Below are 18,237 nucleotides of genomic sequence, written 5' to 3'. Positions count from 1 at the left end.
CCTTACCTGGTCACTTTCTGGCTTTTCTGTGTCTCTCTGCTGGGTAAGGGGACTTCTTTTCTTAGCATAGGGGGTACCTGAGGCAGGGAACAGGTGCCAAGCAGGTGCTATGACCTGCACTTAGGGGACTGAGGGTAGCTGCACCGGCATATAGCTTGCTGGCAGGCATGGTCACTGGTATAGTGGGGCCCCTAAAGGTGGCAGGAAGAGGCCCCCGTCTGGCCTCTCTGGAATCATGTCCCCACTGGAGAGTAAAACCTGGTACCTACAAGAGTTGATTGACTTTGCCCATCACTCAGATGACAGAGAAAGAGCTGACCAGAGAGGCTCCCAGAGGTCACACCTGCATAAGGCCAGAGCTGGGGTTGTGAAGATGTGGGCTTCTGAGCCACACCCAGCAGAGGGGATGTACAGGCTGAGGGCCTGGCATTGGGAGTCTGCAGAGGCCCGACCCTAAAAATGCCTTCTGGAGAGAGGCACTGCACAGAGGGATCGTGGCTGGGCTCGAGGCTCTTCCTCGGCTCTCCCAGAGCAGCTTACTTTGCTTTGGCTCTGGGTGGAGCACCTGAGGACTGCCAATTGGTCTGACAATTTTAACAGGTAATTATGAAGGAGGAGTGGCATGCATTGATGAGGTCATGATCAGCTAAAAGCTGGGAACCTCCATATGACCACTCATTCTGTAGACCTTCTTCGTGCCTATCCTTGGACTGTGCAGGAGCAGCTGGGCTCTGAGAATTACCCTGTCTTGTGCTGGCATAAGGCATTGTGGGCACTACTCTCCTGGGTCCCTGGGTCCCTGGTGAGCACTGATTATCACAGGATGGCTGTAAGGGTCTCTACCCTGGGAAAGAAGAGGAGGGGTACTGTTTGACTCTGACAGGGACTCTGAGCCTAAGGGAAAGTTTTCAAAGCATGGGGAGATAGAGGGGAGGTAAAAGGTATAGTCCTATGCATCCAGAGGCAGGCCCAGCCCAGGAGCAAATCAGAGAGGGAAGTCAGGATGGGCTTCCAGGAAGAGATGCTGCCTGGCTCCAGGCTGAAGCATGGTGGGAAATTGAAAGGCTTTTCAGATTGAGGAGAAAGTGGAGCCAGCAGGACAGGGGATGGCTGAGGAGGCAACTGGCCAGGGTGGGGCCGGATCTGCCTACTATTTCCCCCCAGGAAAAGGGATCTAGACTTCCAACAGTCTGATACCCATTGGCTCATCCCAAAACGAGAGACCTTAAACAGCTCCCAGTTATGAAATCTCACCAGTGTGTGGTTGGGCTGGGCTGTCTGTCTGCTTCTGGGTTTCTCTGGCAGGCTGGCTGGAAGGGAGGGTCTAAGATGATTTCTCTCATAGCTAGCAGCTAGTACTGGCTGTTGGTTGGGCCTCATGGCCTGGAGGTGGTCCATGAGTCAAGGTCAGAAATGGAAGACCTTTTTGAGGCCTAGTCTCAAGATTTATCTTTGAGGCTTTATAAAATGTTCCTTATCACTACATTGAAATTTGCTCCAGGAGCTAGGCACTCACTGGTGGCTCACACTATAATCCTAGCTACTCAGGAGGCTGGATGTTTGCGGATCAAGGTTCCAAGCCAACCCTGACAGAAAAGTCCATGAAACTCTTACCTCCAATTAATCAGCAAAAAGCCAGAAGCAGGACTGCGTGGCTCAAATGGTAGAGCACTAAGCTTTGAGTGAAAAAGCCAAGCAAGGGGGTGAAAACCATGAATACAAGCCCCAGTACAGACAGACAGACAGACACACACACACACACACAATTTGCTGAATGGAAATTCAGTTCAGGGTGGAGAAGAAACCCCTCCCCTTGATGGGAAGGAAGAACCACACAGGGGCTGTGGTCCTGTTCTGTCTGCTGTAGGCATGGAGTCCATTTGCGTCTTGACCTTGATATAAATGGATCTCCTAAGTCTATTGTCTCCCAAGTCTGGCTTTTTCAATCAATGTTACATTTGTGGATTCATCTGTGTTGCTGGATGTAGTTGTAGGTCCTTCATTCTTGAGGCAACGAAGTAGCTCACATGGCTCCACCAATTTATTTGTTTTGTGGCCACTAGGCCTTAGCACAGCCGGTAGCAAATGCAAGCATCTCTGTGAAAATGGGCCATGGGACAGGCCACAAGGCATGAGACATACCCATCATGTTCTCAGGGTGTTAGGCACCCCAGCAGCACTTAGAGGCCCCAAAGGGGGATTGAGAAAGGCCCACCAGCTGAATGCAGATTGGAAGGGATGTCTCTGGCCCTGGGCAGCAGTGGACTTGCTAGAGGGATTTCCCTGTGATCTAACCTGCTCCGAGCTTCAGGTATACAGGCTGGGCCATCAGATCAGGTGGCTCTGTTCCCAGGGTGATCACTTCTGTGACACTTTTTCTAGTCCCACAGGCCTTCTGTTGCTGAACTCTGTTGCCAAAAGCTGCCCTATGGCCAACTGGGTCCTCAAAAGACAAGGGAGTCATGTGGCTGGGACCACAGGACCCGACAGTGTCGGGCATTAGGCAAGGCTGGAGACTTGAGTTCTACTCCTGACCTTGCCTCTCCCACCTGCTGGAGCACCATGGGAAGAACCATTCCCTCATTGGGCCCTCAGTTTCCTCATTTGGAAAATGGTAGAGAAAAGCATCAATAGCACCGAGTCTGTCCTCCCACCAACCTGACCCCCTGTTCTAGAACTGGACAGCGGGAAGGATGTGGGAGTGCTGTGGAGCTTCCAGTGGGATTCTTGAGTTCAAGATACTTGACCTCCTTTGTCTAGTTTGTTCATGGAATAGCTTCCATCCACCAGAATTATGATATTTCCATTCATTCATCCATCTACCCATCCATCCGTTCATCTACCTATCCATCCTTCCATCTGTTTACCCACCCATCCATCCATCCATCTAAAACATCTGTGGCCCTTGATAACAAGCCCAGATAACTGATCAACTGAAACAGACACCCTGGTCTCTGCCTGGTGAATGGGACAGACCTATGGAAGGCTGGAAGAGAAACAGTCAGCTAGGCCCTAAAGATCCCCTGGGAGTGGGACAGATGGCCCCAACAAAGCATTTGAGCAGGGGCTCAGAGGCTAGCAAGACTTGAAAAGACAGAGAAGAGGATGAAGAGTCATGGCAGGGCACCTGGCAAGTGCCAAGGCTGGACACAGAAGGCTGGCTGGTGGGGTCTGGTGAGGGGGGGTGTGGCTGCTGTTGTGGATGGACTATGGAGGCTGCTTAGGCTCGTTCTTGTTCCGGGGCTTCAAAGGTGAAGCTCTGGAGCTTGTGTCTTTCCTGGGATGAGACATCACCTAGTTTCTCAAGGGCTCCCCTTGGGTGGGTTGGCCAGAAGAACCTAGGCAGGCTGGATCTCAAGAAAGGGGGTAGGAGGTTGCCTGCAGAGCTGGAACTGGAGCTCACTGACCCCTCTGCTCTCTTCTCTAGAAACTTGCAACAACTGTGTGTGGATGTAGTGGGGCTAGGGCCGCGGCCTCCTTCTCCTGCGACCTCTCTTTTCCTGACACCCAGCAGCCTCAAGTTCTGGTTGGTTGGTAGAAACCTCTGCAGGTAAGTGGGCTGAGCCAGCCCTGCTGGTACTGTGTACCCACCTGTGGGGTTGGATGGGGTGTGGGTCTGCCCTGAGCAGGTGAGGAAGCTGTTCACTTCTCCGGTTCCAGTTCTTCCTGGACTTACAAACCAAACAGTGGAGGGTGGGGCGTCATGGTCTGGCACTCAGACGTTTGATTTTATTCTGTTGTCAACTCCCCCAGTTATAGCCTCAGGGAAACCCTGTATTTTGGGTACTTTGCTAAGCATGTGGGTTATTATCTTTCCATCTTCAGAACTAGCCTGGAGGGAGTAGCTATAACTGGCACAATGGTACAGGTGAGAAAACAGCCTGGGGGTCAGGAAAATACTTTGCACAAGGTCACCATGGCTGGGGTTTAAGTCCGGTCTCTGTGCGCCAGTGTACCAGCCCCACACAGCAGGGCCTGGGCTATCATTCCCCTGACCTTGCCTCTTCTGTGGCTTCTTTTTGTGGATAGGGATGGGGATAAGGCAACGGGGGTGTGGTTGAGTTGTCCCCAGAAGTGCTGGGTCCTATCTCAACCCAAAGTAAGAGGGACAGGACCTGAACTGAATGCCAATGGTTCACGCCTCTGATACTAGCTATTCCAAGAGGCAGGGATCTGAGAATCGAAGTTCAAAGCCAGTCCAGGCAGAAATGTCTGAGACTCTTATCTCTAATTAACCAGCAAAAAGCTGGAAGTGGAGAAGTGGCTCAAGTGGTAGAGCACCAGTCTGGAGCAAAAAACCCAAGTAAGATTACCAGACCCTGAGTTCAAGCCCAGTACTGGCACAACAAGGAAGGAAGGGAGGAAGGGAGGAAGGAAGGGAGGAAGGGAGGGAGGAAGGAAGGAAGGGAGGAAGGAAGGAAGGAAGGAAGGAAGGGAGGAAGGAAGGAAGGAAGGAAGGAAGGGAGGAAGGAAGGAAGGAAGGAAGGAAGGAAGGGGAATGCCCTTTTATAGGTGGTTGCTGGTGTTTCATAAGCTCTGTGTGGCTAGAGTTTGGCCTCCACCAGCCTGGCCCGTGAGTTGCACCCCAGAGTCCCCTCAACACATGCAGAGACGGGTTGTGTTGGCTGCATAAAGCTTTCTTCAGGTTGGTTCCCCCACCCCCTGATCCAGCTCACATGTCACTTGCTGTATGCCAGGCTCCCATGCCAGGGAAAGGGTGGCTGAGCCTGTTGTCCTGTGGAGAAGCAGAGAGATCTTGACAGAGGCATCCCCAGAACACAGGCGGGCAGGGTTCAGCGGTTAGCAGGACAGTTGTGGGAGGTACACAAGGTAAAAGTGGGGAGATGGGTGCAGTAAACAAGTGGGAGAGACTAGGAAGATGAGGAAGGGGAAGGGGAAGGCAAGGGATTGTGAAGGCCGCAAATGCCAGGCGGGGCACTGAATCCCAAGGGTAGCAGGGAGCCATGGAAGGCTCTAAGTCAGGTAAGTACTGTTACAGGTGTGCTTAAACTGGAGCCTTGTGACTGCCTTGGAAAGGCCCTATCTAGAGGCAGGGATACTAGGGAGCTGTCCCAAGGACCCAATAGGAGGTTAGAAAACTCAGCTGGGGCCAGAAAAGAAGCATAGAGAGGCTGGGTGCCAGTGGCTCACGCCTGTAGTCCTAGCAAGTCAGGAGGCTGAGATCTGAGGATCACAGTTTGAAGCCAGCCTGGGTAGGAAAGTCTGTGAGTCTCTTATCTCAAGTTAACCACCAGCAAACTGGAAGTGGCTCTGTGGCTCAAAGTGGTCGAGCATTAGCCTTGAGCACCCAGGCCCTGAGTTGAAGCCCTATGGCGGGGATGGGGGCGGGGGGCACAAAGGACTAGAGGAAGGGACATTGGCAGCTCCTGGTGCCATTGTAGAACTGCTCTGATGTGGGATGGGGTTGATGTGGGAATTCTGAGTGGAACCTGGGAAACAGGAAGGCTTCTTGGAGGAGGCAGAGAATGTCTGAAAGGTTTGAGTGTTGATGAGGAAGAAGGGACTTGGATGGCTTTGTGTTTATATTGGACTTGATGTTCTCACATGAGCATTGACACACATGCAAGCATCTTCACACACTCTCAGGCCCGCTGTACCCACTGCATGCATGCACACACACACACACACACACACACACACACACACACATGTACATACACACACACACTCATGCAGTCAGACATAAGTAGTACCTGTAACTGTGCTTGAAAATATGCTCATGCATGCCAACAACATGTAAATGTGCACATATGTGTACACATGAGCAGTCATTGATGTGCATGCGAGTACAGGAACCACATGTGCATGTGTGCACAGACCACTCATGTCAGGTGTGCGTGCATGCGTGTGCAGGCTGACACATGGTCACAAATTGAATTGCACACAAGGGCCTAGGCCCAAGTTCTCACACACAGATAGATGCACACACACAGAAAAATTGTGTTCTAAGAAAAGCAGCTTGGAGGTCGATGTTTTGTACCTGCAGAAACATCCACAGTTCCCAGCGGTCCTGGGCAGCTCTTGGTGGAGGCTGAGTGGGGGAGGGTGGCTGTTGTGGTTTTCAGGGCTGCCACTGGACTGACTCTGGACAAGTCCTGTCCCTCCCTGGCCCTTAGTTTCCTCATCTGGACAAGAAAACTCTCCCTCTGCCCTCTCTGCGTGGTCAGATGGGATATAGACTGCTGAGAAGAGTTCTGGGTGTTTTGCTGAATTGAAAGCTTTGTTCTCACAAGGAAATGGGTCATGGATAGCGTGGGGCTGCTGTGGGTTATTGTCCTGGGATGATCATGGGGCCCTGTTCCTGCTCTTAATCCTCTGGGGGCTCCATCCAGGCTTCCTGAGGTTTGAGTACCCTCTGAATCTAGGTACAACAGGTGACCCTCATCTGTCCTTTCCAAGTAGTAGGTATCCCTCCCATTCCTCTCCCCTGCCCCTTCCTACCCTTCAATTGATTCCTGGGTTGCTGAGCCTACAAGCACCCAACTTTGAGTGCCTTATTACAAGAGGCTGGTACGTTCTGTGAGTACCCTCCACCCCATCCTCAAGCCTAAGAGGGAAGCATACTGAGCCATTGCCAGGTGAGGAAACTGAGACCTAGGAAGGTCGATGAGAAATGTTAGAGGTGGGTTCAGAGCCAAGATGGGTGGGAAGTTTTCCTTTTTATTCCAGCATCTCCCTCCATGGATGGGCCTGCTAATACCCACTTGGCAAAGGGGAAACTGAGGCTCTGAGAGGGTGGGCTACACAGCCAGCACGTGAGAGGGCCAGAATTAGTGCTTATGAACTGCACACCATCCCATATTTCACCTTCTCCCTCTATCCCAGCAGGGCCCCTCATGTTGGAGGGGGTCCTAAGGCCGCTCTGGGATTGTCTGGCCTGCAGTCCTGGCCCAGTGTCCCTGGCATGTCTGCCAGTTTCTTGCAAATAAAGAAGTGGATTGTTCCTGGGGCCCGTTATCGAGCCTGATCTGGAAACCTTTTCTCCAAGACCCCTTTGTTCAATGTCCTTAAGATTGTCCTTCGGAAACTTGGCCAGCAGGAAGTTCTAGGAGAGGACTTTGAGAGAGGCAGGCATGGCACAATCAGTAGCGGGCTCTTCAGCCGGCTGGTATCAGGCTCCCTGGCCCTCCTCATACAGGGAGTGGAAATCTGCCTGGGATGGGAGGAGACCTGAGAAGGGCCCCAGGAGGTGACAGTCAAGCTGGCCTTGGATGTAATGATTTCAACATGGTGGCAGCAAACATGGGGGTCCTTTTATGCTTGAGGGCCTTTGTGACTGCCCACAAAGCCAACCTTGCCTAGAATAAGCATGACAAGCATGGGAGAAAGGGAAAGGAACAGTTTGCATTTCAGCTCCAGCACTGATAGCCCCAGCCATCTTGGGCAGATCCCTCTATGCCAGGGTGAGGGCTGATCCTCTTCTCCCAAGGAGGGGGGGGTGGTGTTCAATGGTACCGGGATCTAGCTTTATCCCTAACAGTTTGGAACAGAAGTTTCTTTAGCGCGGACTGGAGCCCCTCCCTTTGGGCTATGGTGTTCGAGGCTCCCTGGACCTGGCACTGTCTCCCTTTCTGGCCCTGCCCCTGTGTACCTTGGCATCTGGGTTTCTGTGCTTTTCCAAGTGCAGCAGGCCTGTTTGTGGATGTAGGAGGGGCTGGAGGTAGGTCTGCTGTGTTTTATTTACAGAGCCTCCTGTCTAGTCTGCCTGTCTCAGGCCTGTCCATCTCTTTCTTGCTTGGTACACTCTCTTTTCCAGATGGGCAGCCCAGGAGCCCTCTCTGACACACCTCCCCCTCCCATGGCTGCCATCAATTCTTGCATTGTGGGACAGAGTGGGCAGAGCTCTTTCAACCCTGTGTGCCAGTACTGAGCCTTGAACTCAGGGCCTGGGAATTGTCTCTCATTTGTTTTTACTCAAGGTTAGTGCTCTGCCACTTAAGCCACAGCTCCATTTCTGGCTTTTGGCTAATTAATTAGACATAAGAGTCTCACAGATTTTGCTGTTCTGCCTGGCTTTGAACTTTAATCCTGAGATCTCAGCCTCTTGAGTAGCTAGGCATGAGCCACCAGTGCCCGATCTTCAGAGAGCTCTTGAAAGGCCAGGCCTACTTGCCTGATGGGAAAACAGACTGCAAACGTGTAGCCCCCACCTAAAGCTCCTGAGCTGTGACCAGGCCACAGTAGGTCCCAGGGTGACAGCCGCCGAGGGCAGATAGTAACTGGGCCTTACCTGGGCAGGCTTGCATTCCAGCTTTCTGTGGAGACTGCCTTGTCTTCTAGTGGAAAGTGTTGACTTGTTCCATCTTGGTACAGAAGAGGCCCCTGGTGTTGAGCTGCTGAAGAAGGGCCTGGATTTGATGTACTCTGGCTGTCTGGCCTGCTGAACTAAATCAGCGTCCATCCCTGCTCTTGCTTTCAGGGGATGTGGTCCATTTCATGCCTCTAGGTGACTATGGCCCAGTGTGAGGCTCTAGAGCTTGGGTGAGTAGCGCAAGAGGTAGAGGTGAGAAAGCCTGAGCTGGCTGGGCTATTGCACCTAGGAGAGACTGGACATGGGGGAGAGGTGTCCCATAGGCGCTGTGACTGGTAAGGGGCCAGTTCGTGGGTGAAAGAGACACTGCAGGATGAAGGGGGTGAACTGCAAGGGTAGACTTGGGGCTGTTTCTACCTCTGCCTCTCCTTCCTCTGTGACTTCAGGCCTGTGACTTGGCCTCCCTGGGCCCCACTTCCTCATCTGCACCCTAGGAAGAGCTGACACTGCCACCCGAGCGGGGAGAAGCCAGCGGGGCCTAGCACGGACATATGGTGGGTGGTGGGCAGCACAAAGGGTGCCTGGGCCTGTAGGCACATGAGGGTTGATTCTGGGGGCAAAGCCTGGTCACAGGGTCAATTACATGAGAGGTGGGGAATCGGGGTGAGGGTTAGTTTCCCCAGGAGGCTTTCTCACACAGCTGCTGCTGCTGGCTGGGAGGACAGTCACTGCTTGAGGGCCATGGGCCCCCCCTCACAGCCCCACCAGCCCCTGGGTGTGGCTTTGTGCTTCCAGCTTGGTTGCTGTGAGTGGTCCTTTGACACAGTGCAGGGTTCTGTGGTGTGGGCTTCCTGCAGAAACCCTGAGTGCCAAGGCCAGCTCTGGAGGGCCTGGCCCCGCCCAGCCTGTGGTCTTGAAGAGCTGCAATTCCAGGGCCCGCCTGTGGCGTGCCTGTCCATCTTCAGCACCAGCTGAGAATGCACACCCTGCCCTGACCCGGACTCTGCTGCCGGGAGCTCGGTTCCCTCCGCTACCAGTCTCTGTGGCCCGCCCTCCCCCTCACCTCCATCCCAGACCTGGAGCTGGAAACAGTCCATAGCCTGCTGCTCAGCCCTACTCAAGGGCACACCCCTGCGGGTCAGCAGGGCGGTTACTGGCCTGGCAGGACCACTGGGAGGATGTTCAAGCCATCACTTGGACCACAGGCTTGCTGTGTGACCCTGGATAAGTTGTTGCTACTCTCCAATTTGTGCCATTCATTGGTCTGTAAAACCCAGTTATCATGTTAGGCAGGCGAGGAGACTCAGCCCAGAGAGACTAAAAAACCCATTCAGAATCAAAGCTATTGGTTGGTAGAGCTGTGATTGGGGCTCATTTTATCTGAAATCTTCACTACCAGAAGAGAGGAGTTCACCCAAGGCAGAAAGATGAAGCCAATAACCAGGGGTCACCCTCTGGGACCAACATTGGCACACTTGCTTCCTCTTGTGGGTCTGATCTCAGTTCATGAGCTTGGAGTGGATGTTGTTGTATCACAAGGGGATCAGAGAGGCTAGAAACCATCCTAAAGACACACCGCATTAACACAGGCACAGAAGCCTGGGGCTCAGACAGGCTGTATCCTTCCAAGGAGGAGGCAGTCCAGCTCTCTCTCTCTGGCTTTCCCAGAGCCCAAGGGTGTTCTCCAAGTATGTCTAATCACATGTGGGGGTCATAAAGAGCGTCACCAGGGGTAACATCTGGCCAGTGTCCCTCCAGTCTAGTCTAGCCTCTTTGTGGCATGGAAGGAGACCTGAGGGGTTCACAGATAGGAACACATATCTAGAGTAAGCCAGCACAGGTGTCAGGTCCTTGAGCACACTGCCAGCCCTAAGCAGCTCTGGCTGCATGGCAGGAAGAGCTGCTGGAAAGGACAGGGACCTGCAGGCCACAGGGAGGATGGGGGGGGGGGGGGAATGGGGGTGTGGCCTGGTGAGGGAGGGGCCTGGGAAGGCGGAGTCTTTGGGGGTGTACCTGGGAAGGATGGGATTTGAGAGGGCCCGCATTTATGACTCAATCAGAGCAGGTCCATGGTGTTCCTTAAGCACTCTGCTACTGTAATCATGGGATTCCCTCTGCCCAGAGAGCCCTGGGGTCAGAGTCTTGTGGTTAGGGGTTGGCACCACACCTCGGGCCAGCAGCTGACAAGGTATAAGGAAGTAAGGATGTAAACTAGGCTCAGGAAATCCGGGGCCACTCATGTCCCCTCAGTCTCTTCTACCAAGGGACAGCCAAATAGCCAGGTGTCCTGCAGGACAATATCCACAGTACATGGGGTGCAAAGTCATGGGAAGGCTTCCTGGAGGAGGTGGGGCTGCAGCTGGTCCTTGAAGAGTGAGCCATACATATGGGGAACTGTACCACAGGCATCCAAGTTGGACTAGGCCTTGAGAGGTAGACTTGGAGCTGTGTGGGTTCAAGACTGGGCAGGGAAAGGGGCTGAAAATGCACCCTGGAGTACGAAATGGCAGAGGAAGGCAAGTTTGCACTTTGCTCTTAACTTGATAAATGTCCCTGGGCAGATTCTGCCCCAGTTCTAAGCCTCAGTTTCCTCCAGGTCTCCTCTGAGCTATAGGAGCCACAGCGGGTCAGTGCTGTGGTGGAAGGGGAGATCTTTTAGAAGGTGTGAGCTGGTGCTAGAATTCTAAACTGAGGGAGGACAGTCGAGAGCTGACCAAGGAAGCTGTTGTTGCTGGACCACAGGCTTCTCTGGTTGGTAAAGACTAAGACTCCTCAGTTTCTCCAGCCTACGATTGGCCAGGAAGGACAAAGGCTGGCCCCCCGGCAGCCATCCACCCATGTGCAGAGGCTGAACAGCAGGTTTGGGGGATGGCAGGGGGCTTGAGATGGGATCCTTGTCTTTAGCATAGTATCAGCCTCCTTCCAAGGGAGGCTGGTGGGCAGGGCAGGGAAGGTCTCCCCAAGGCCACAGCAATACAGGCTGTGCCAACCCAGGCCAGGTGCCTTTTCCAGCCTCCTGTGGGCCGTGCCAGACTTGCAATCTGCCACAGCACCTGGGGGGACCTGCTGCCCTCCTCAGGTGCGGTGTGGCCCTCCCCAGCCCCGGGCTCAGCCCATGTGTGTTTGCTGTACCTCACTGACCCATAGCAGCCTCTGTCTCTCTCTCTCACCTCTCTCCTCGGGACTCCAAGTACCCAGGATTGCGCAAATCCCCCCAGCAGCCTGCATAGCTGCCAGCTCAGGCCCCATCAGCCCAGGGCAGGCCCAATCCCTACTTAGGAAGTCCAGAGTTCGATTCCGGAATAATACAGCTGCTTCTACCTCCCAGCAGGGGGGTGACAGATCTCTGTGAGCTCAGAGCCTCTCCCTCACCCCTAACTTAGGTCACCCCCCACTTATCATCCAGTGGGAGAAACTATAGAGTCAGAGAAGGTGTAACACTTGGCTGGAGTCACACAGCTAAGCCGGGATCCAATTCAGGATCCAACCACCTTCTCCTCCTCCTTTGGGGACCCAACCAGTGTTCCCTGTTGGGGGTGGCGGAGGCATGAGGCAGTTGTACTGAGTCAGAGGCCTGTTAGCCGAAGCTGCTGGGGCTGGTAGGGGTGAGTAAGCAGGAGATTGGGGCCCCAGCTCTGTCTTCTAGCCTGTGCTTGAGCAGCTTTAATTGGCTGTATCTGCTGGTGGCACTGACATTTACCTGGCAGGGAGGAGAGCCTCTCCCTCTTGAATCAAGATACTAAAAATAACCAGGTTCAGCTTGCCAGGGTCCTTGTCCAGCCAGTGCCTGCTGCCTGCCTCTTCGACCTTTTTCCTGGGTGCTGGAAGCTAATTGCTCTGCTAACAGGCAGTTCCTGTACCCAGCAGGGGTACAGGGTACAGGGTACCTAGGGGGTTCAAGCTGCCCCGTGTGCCCAGTTTCTCAGTCTGTTCAAGGCCCTGTGTTCCTCCAGATTTCCTCCCTGGGAGCAGCTGCTGCCCAAGGTTTTTGGGCCCCTTCCCTAAGCTGCCAGGTTCACCTGGGCTTATAGAGAGAGAGGCCTCTCCCTCTCAGAGTTATCCAGCCTGCCTTCTAGGCCTGCCCTGTGCCTGACCCAGATATGCAGGGTGACCTCCTGCCCCAGCGCTGCTTGTATGCACTCACATCTGGATGTTTGAAGCTTGACCCTGTGTGGCCTGTGTGTTTCCAACCTCCACATTCCCACCTCTGAAGTGGGTACTACCACCTGCTAATATACAAGAATGAATGAAAGCAGCATGCCCCAAAGTCTTGATCAGAAGCTGAACTTCCTGAGCCATTCAGAAAGCAGGGGTGAAGCCATCTTGGAGCTTGCTTTCCTGTCTCTTTTTCTGAGTATACACTCTGGGAACCTAATAAATTGATGAGTGTAGACAGGAAGGAAAGGTCTTGAAGAGCCAAGCTTAAGGATGGATGACCTGCTCATGCCTGGGGTACCTCTAAAGTGTCTTGTCATCCCTGCCCAACCTCTATTTGTCTGGTTTTTGCGCTGGGTCAATGTGACCAGAAGCAAGCGGACACTGGCCTTCATCCAGTGGCCAGCTGCCTTTGGAGTCAACCCAATGGTAACAAGTGGTTTTCCAGCCCTCTAGACTTACCAGCTGTGAGACTCGGGGCACGTGACCACCCTTGCATGTCTTGGTTTCCTCATCTGAATGAGAGAAATAAGGTAAGAGTGGTCCCCCAACTAACCTGGAAATACTGCAAAAGGCCAAAGCCTTGATGTGTGTGCAGCGGCACTCAGAGGAGTGTTGGATGCCAGTGAGCCCATGGTACGTGTCGGCTGGTCTCCTAGTAGTGAGCCCAGAGGCGCAGTTGGTGGGGTGACAGCAACCACCTGTCATGCGCTGAGTGATTCATATCAGATGCTAAGTGCTGTACATACATTGTTGAACTCCAGCTCCTCACTACCACACACAAGGAGCCCGCACATGCTCTGCATTCCAGGGGAGGAAACGAAGGCATAAGGGGACACACAATCTGATAGTGGCAGAGCTGAGAATCAGAATTCAGCCATCAACTCTGCTAGGGTGGACTGAGCAACTGGGCCTTGCCTGGGAATTCCAAATCCTGGAAATCTTTCTCTTTTGGGCATCTCCAGGCAAGGGACCAAACACACCCTGCCTGAATGACAAGATTCTCCTCTTACGCAGGAACCGTTCCTCCCTGTCCCCCACACCTGGCCTTGGGACTCCCTGGGGCCTCCTAGGCTCCGCCCACCCCACACATCACAAACCTCAACTTTCTTTGCCTCCAGGCATGGCTTGTCTCCTCTCTAGCTCTTTTGTGTCTCTCTCCCCCGTGCAGGGACAAGAGGACAGTAGCATGGGCTGGACTTTCTGCCCCAGTTGTACTTGCCCTTGGCTGATGGACCCAAAAGGCTGATTCCCCTCACCAGGCCTCAGTTTCCTTACTTGCACAGAGGGCTTTGGCAGCTCTCCTCCCAGCCTTCTAGAGAATGCAGAACCTCTTCCCTAAGGAGGGGGCAGAGGGAGCTCATGCCCCAGCCCTGGCCTGGAAGGACCAGCTCAGAAAATGCACTGGCCTTGCCTGTGTGCTGCTAGAGTGCACCCTGGTAAAGGTCAGCAAGGGACAAGGCAGAGCTGGCGGCTTCCTGGGGGAGAAACGTCCTGGGTTCTGTTTATATTGCTGGAGGCAGCTGATGCTTCCTGAGGCTGGGCATCCCCACTTCCAAGGGTTGTGGAGAACCTGGGTTACCTTTGACACCTCACATCCCATGTGTGTGTGTGTGTGTGTATGTATGTATGTATGTATGTGTGTGTGTGTGTGTGTGGGTAGGTGTGTGGGTGTGGGTGTGGAGAGCTCAGTAGTTACTGAACAACAAGCTCAGGATAGCAAATATGGTGTCCATTCCCAGTTCCATCCTTTTCTGGCTGTGTAGCCTTCCTGAGCTTCAGTCTCATTTGTAATCCTAGCCCCTCTTTCACATGCTAATGTCAAGGAAATGACACATAGAGTGTATGCAGGGTTCTAGAACATGGTAAGGATTAATACAACCAACCTCCATCATCATCATTATCACGGTGGGTACCATATTCTAGTGGGCTTTGCACCGTTCTTTGAAAGGATCTTCATGTCTGTCCTTGATCTTCACCCTGCCCTAGCACGGTCTTCCCATTTCTCCCTTTCTGGCCCATGGAGCAGCTTTTAGTTGGATTCATTAGAGTCCCCATCCCCAGTCCTGTACAGAAACCTGGACCACAGTTTAGGCCTAGTCACCGTTTCTGTGTTGAACTGACATTCACCAAGAGCATTCATCTCCAAGACCAACAGAAACAGCAGTCCCATCCATGGGCTGCTGTGGATACACCCAAACAAGGGAGCGTGTGGGTCCTGCCACAGTACCTTGGAAAGTGATTCTAGGCATGACCCCCTTCCATCCTCTCGAGCGGCTCTCCAGGCTGTCTCGCCATGTTGTCTGCTTGGGTTCTTTCCCCACCCCCATGGTTCTCTTGTTAAATTGTGTTATTATATTTAAACAAATCAATTCCGTTGCAGAGTTTTTCCTGTCCTAATGATGAGTTTGCAGCACAAATGCCATTGATTTCTCGCAGCCCTGAAAAGCAAGTTGATGAATAGCACCGGCATGTCTTTGGAGAGATGCTTAGGCAGCGGCAAGAAGCCCTTCGCCCCCTCGCTTCCCTGGGTACACTCCCACACCTCCATCCACAGTCTGTCTCCACACCCCCCACCTCTTCAGCTGCCACCTACAGTTGGGGCTGAGGTCTCAGGATAAAGGTAGACTGTGAGCACTGCTCTGGGCGGAAGCAATGTCATCTCCAAGGCTGACCCTTGTCTAGTGTGAAACCATCATTGTGGATTTTTATTGATTTCAGCCCAAGGCAGGAGCATAACTTACAGAGCAGAGAAAGCGAATGGTGTGATCTTGGTCTTCCCGTACAAGTCCAGAGTGCCTTCCTGACAGCTCAGCCCTCAGTTTCTAGACCTCGTTTCGGGCCTGTGGGGGGTGAAAGGCAAGTGAGTGATGCTTTTGTAAAGCAAGGGGTTGGAGGCCAGCAGTCCTGGGGACGGAGGGGTTTCCCTTGGGTAAATCCTTCAGATCCTGCAATGTCAAAGTCAAGTTCAACCACCGCTCAGGACTTTGAGGTTCAAATGGCTGTCGTGTATAGCTTCTTAGAGCTTCCATGGGTAGGTACTGGCGTTTCCACTGTAGAGGTAGGCATGCTGAGTCTAGGCTGTCCATAGAGCAAGGGAGGGGTGGGGGATGGGACACTGCTGTTTCTCTACTGAGGCAGAAGAGGCATTATGGGCCCTGAGTGCTGCCATGGCTCTCAACTTTCCTCCTGCATATACATCGGCTGCCGATGTCTTCTAACTGGCTCCTCACCAGCCTGGGCTCCTAGCTGTTCTAAGCCCAGGCAAGAGGGAAAGGCAGGCACTGAAGAATGCCCATCCTGCTTGATTCCAGCTATGCTGATAGTTATGCTGGGGCCATAGCCAGATTTCTGTCCTTCCCTTGGCCAGCTTAGCCTACTCTGGGGACAAGGCTGTGCCCCTATCTCTCAGGTTTGGCCAGGCTCGTAGGGCAGACAGGCCCCTCATTCAGAGGACCCAAGAGTGGCGTGTGTGTGTGTGTGTGTGTGTGTGTGTGTGTGTATGTGTGTGTGTGTTTGTGCTTTTCCCTTCACTCAGAGCAGCTGCCCTCCCTCCTGCCCACCCCTGCAGACAGACCTCCTGCCCCTGTAATCAGGTTAGCCTCAGCTCGGCTCCGCACTTGCTCTGCAGAGCTGGGCCAGCTGCCTCTAATGGCCTGTCCACCTGGCTCTCTTCTGTGGCTTTGGGTGGGGGAGGGGGCCTGAGAAAGAACAGTGATCAGGAAAGCGTCGGCCTCTCCCTCCAAACCTCTCTGTGGCATCCAGGACCGAGTCCAAACCCTTATAGCCTGACATCCAAGAGCCCACTTTCTTCTCCAGCCTCCCCAATCCGGATATACGATTAGCTGTAGTCATGTGATGGTAATTCCTATCTTCCTGCCTTTCACATACAGGTCCCTTTGCTACTTCTGGTATACATTCTTGGAAACTCCCTGTTCTCATCTTGCCACCTGGGAGGGTGGCTATTCTTAGGTCTATGTTCCCTTGAGTTCAAGGAGGATAGGAAGAGTATTCCCTTTCTTTCTGTACCTCAGGGTCAGCATGGAGGCTTCTCAGTGAAGGTACAGAGCCAGCAAAGGAAAGAGGTGGTCACCAGAGGACAGAAAGAGACCCATAGGAAGGCGAGAACAGCTGCTTCAAGCTCTCACACTGCTCCAGCCCCACTTCCTGCCTGGGAGGTCCTGTTCCCTGCTCCCAGGGACATAAGCCAGTCCTGAAATAGACCTCCAGGGGGCCTTGGTGGTGCATTTGCAAAGACCCTCCCCCTCCCTGAGCCCTGCCCCAAAGCCCGCATCTCCCCTCCCCCAGCAGAGCCCGGGCCACACCCTCTGTTCTTGCTAACTTTGTTTTATAAATAAATTATATAAATAGGCTTCTCTGGTTCCTGGGAGCGGGCTGTGTTTAAGGACTGGGGCGCTGCTGCAGGCGTAATTGTACTACGGAATCCATCAGCTGCCTAATTACCATTCATTTTGCATTTATTCCTGCTAATTAAAAAGAGAGAAACTCCTAACAACTTTTACGTAAATACTATATTTGTTCTATGTAAAGATGGGATGCTAATTTGCTGGTGATTAGCTGATTATTTAATTTTATAGCTATCACACACAATAGTCCTGTCTCCCCAGGACACCCCTGGAAAGGCCCCTGTTCAGGTGAAAGGGGAGAGGGGCGAGAGAGGCCCATGGTCTCAGGGCCTGGCTAACGTGCTTAGGGGATCCCAGTCTGACTGGGAGAACTCCTGGCTCATGCCCCAGTACAGAGGGTGAAAGCAAGGCCAGAAAGGCCCATTACCTCTAGCAAGTCGGTGCCCTAGACAAACGCTCCATTACAAATGTGTGGGGCCTACTCTGTTCTTACAGTTGACAGAGTTGACAGAGCCCAAACTGCAGCTTTAAGAGAGGATGAGGCAGCTTGATCTGAGTATATGTGCCCTTCCAGAAACCTCCACCTACATCCTCTTCCAGCTTGGATTTTGTACCTTCCTCCCCGCCCCCCCCCCCAGCTCCCCATGGAGTTAGGGGCTCTCTGCCTGCCAGCCCTGCCTCCCTCCTAGCCAGCCTTACCCAGATCAGACCTTGCACACTGATTGGCCTACCAGAACACATGTGCAGGTCTGAATTTCACATTCTAATGTTATGTATTTATTTTCCTGTGGATTAGAAAAAAATATATAATTAGCACATCAAACCCGTGATTTCACAGATGATACTGCTTTAGATGAGGCTAAATAGGAAGAAAGTGACTGGTTTGAAGTGATTTAAATAATGATACATCAATAATGAGTGCTGAACCCAGATGGGGCTTGTTGTATCTCTTAGAACATACTAGAAGAGAGAAGGCCACATCAGAGAGTCAAGGACCATGAAAACATGGACCAACAAGGTCCCCACTGCCCTGTCCCATCCCAGGACTAGGCAGACACCGCTGGACAGCACCACCCTCTCCTTTCCCCAGCCCCACACGCCCCTATGGGGAGCCATTCATTGTACAAGATCATGTATAAATGGGAGGCCCTGGAAACTTTGGGTACCTGCTCACTTCTGGCCAAATCTGACTTCCTGGACATACCCCTGCTCTGCTTTACTGACTAGTCTGAAGATGGCAGGTTCTCCAGGTAGAGGGAGAATGGCTTTGACAAGGACCTGTGCTGGCCAGGTGGCTGGACCTCCAGATGAAAGCTGGAAGTTTTGGCAGCTGTGAAGGCAAAGGCCAGGGTTCTATCCTTTCCACTGCTTCTCCATACTCAGTCTCCTCCTCTGTCCATTGGAAAATGGAAGGACAGAGAACCACAGGCAAAGCACCCCTGG

General features: G+C 53.0%; 1 protein-coding gene across 5 annotated transcripts in view; it reads left to right on the top strand.

Moving 5' to 3' along the window:
- The window catches only part of Zmiz1 (zinc finger MIZ-type containing 1), a 229,527-nt gene that overhangs the window by 43,858 nt on the left and 167,432 nt on the right, over window positions 1–18,237 (top strand). For all 5 annotated transcript variants that reach the window (XM_042690115.1, XM_042690111.1, XM_042690110.1 and 2 more), the window contains exon 2: window positions 3,428–3,550. The gene's annotated coding sequence lies outside the window, so the exon portion shown is untranslated. The remainder of the gene's footprint in view (window positions 1–3,427; window positions 3,551–18,237) is intronic.

The sequence above is a fragment of the Dipodomys spectabilis genome, unplaced genomic scaffold, assembly GCF_019054845.1.
Source record: "Dipodomys spectabilis isolate Male_0828 unplaced genomic scaffold, ASM1905484v1 ptg000136l, whole genome shotgun sequence".
In the NCBI taxonomy this organism is placed as follows: domain Eukaryota; kingdom Metazoa; phylum Chordata; class Mammalia; order Rodentia; family Heteromyidae; genus Dipodomys; species Dipodomys spectabilis.
This window is presented reverse-complemented; position numbering and strand designations above follow the sequence as displayed.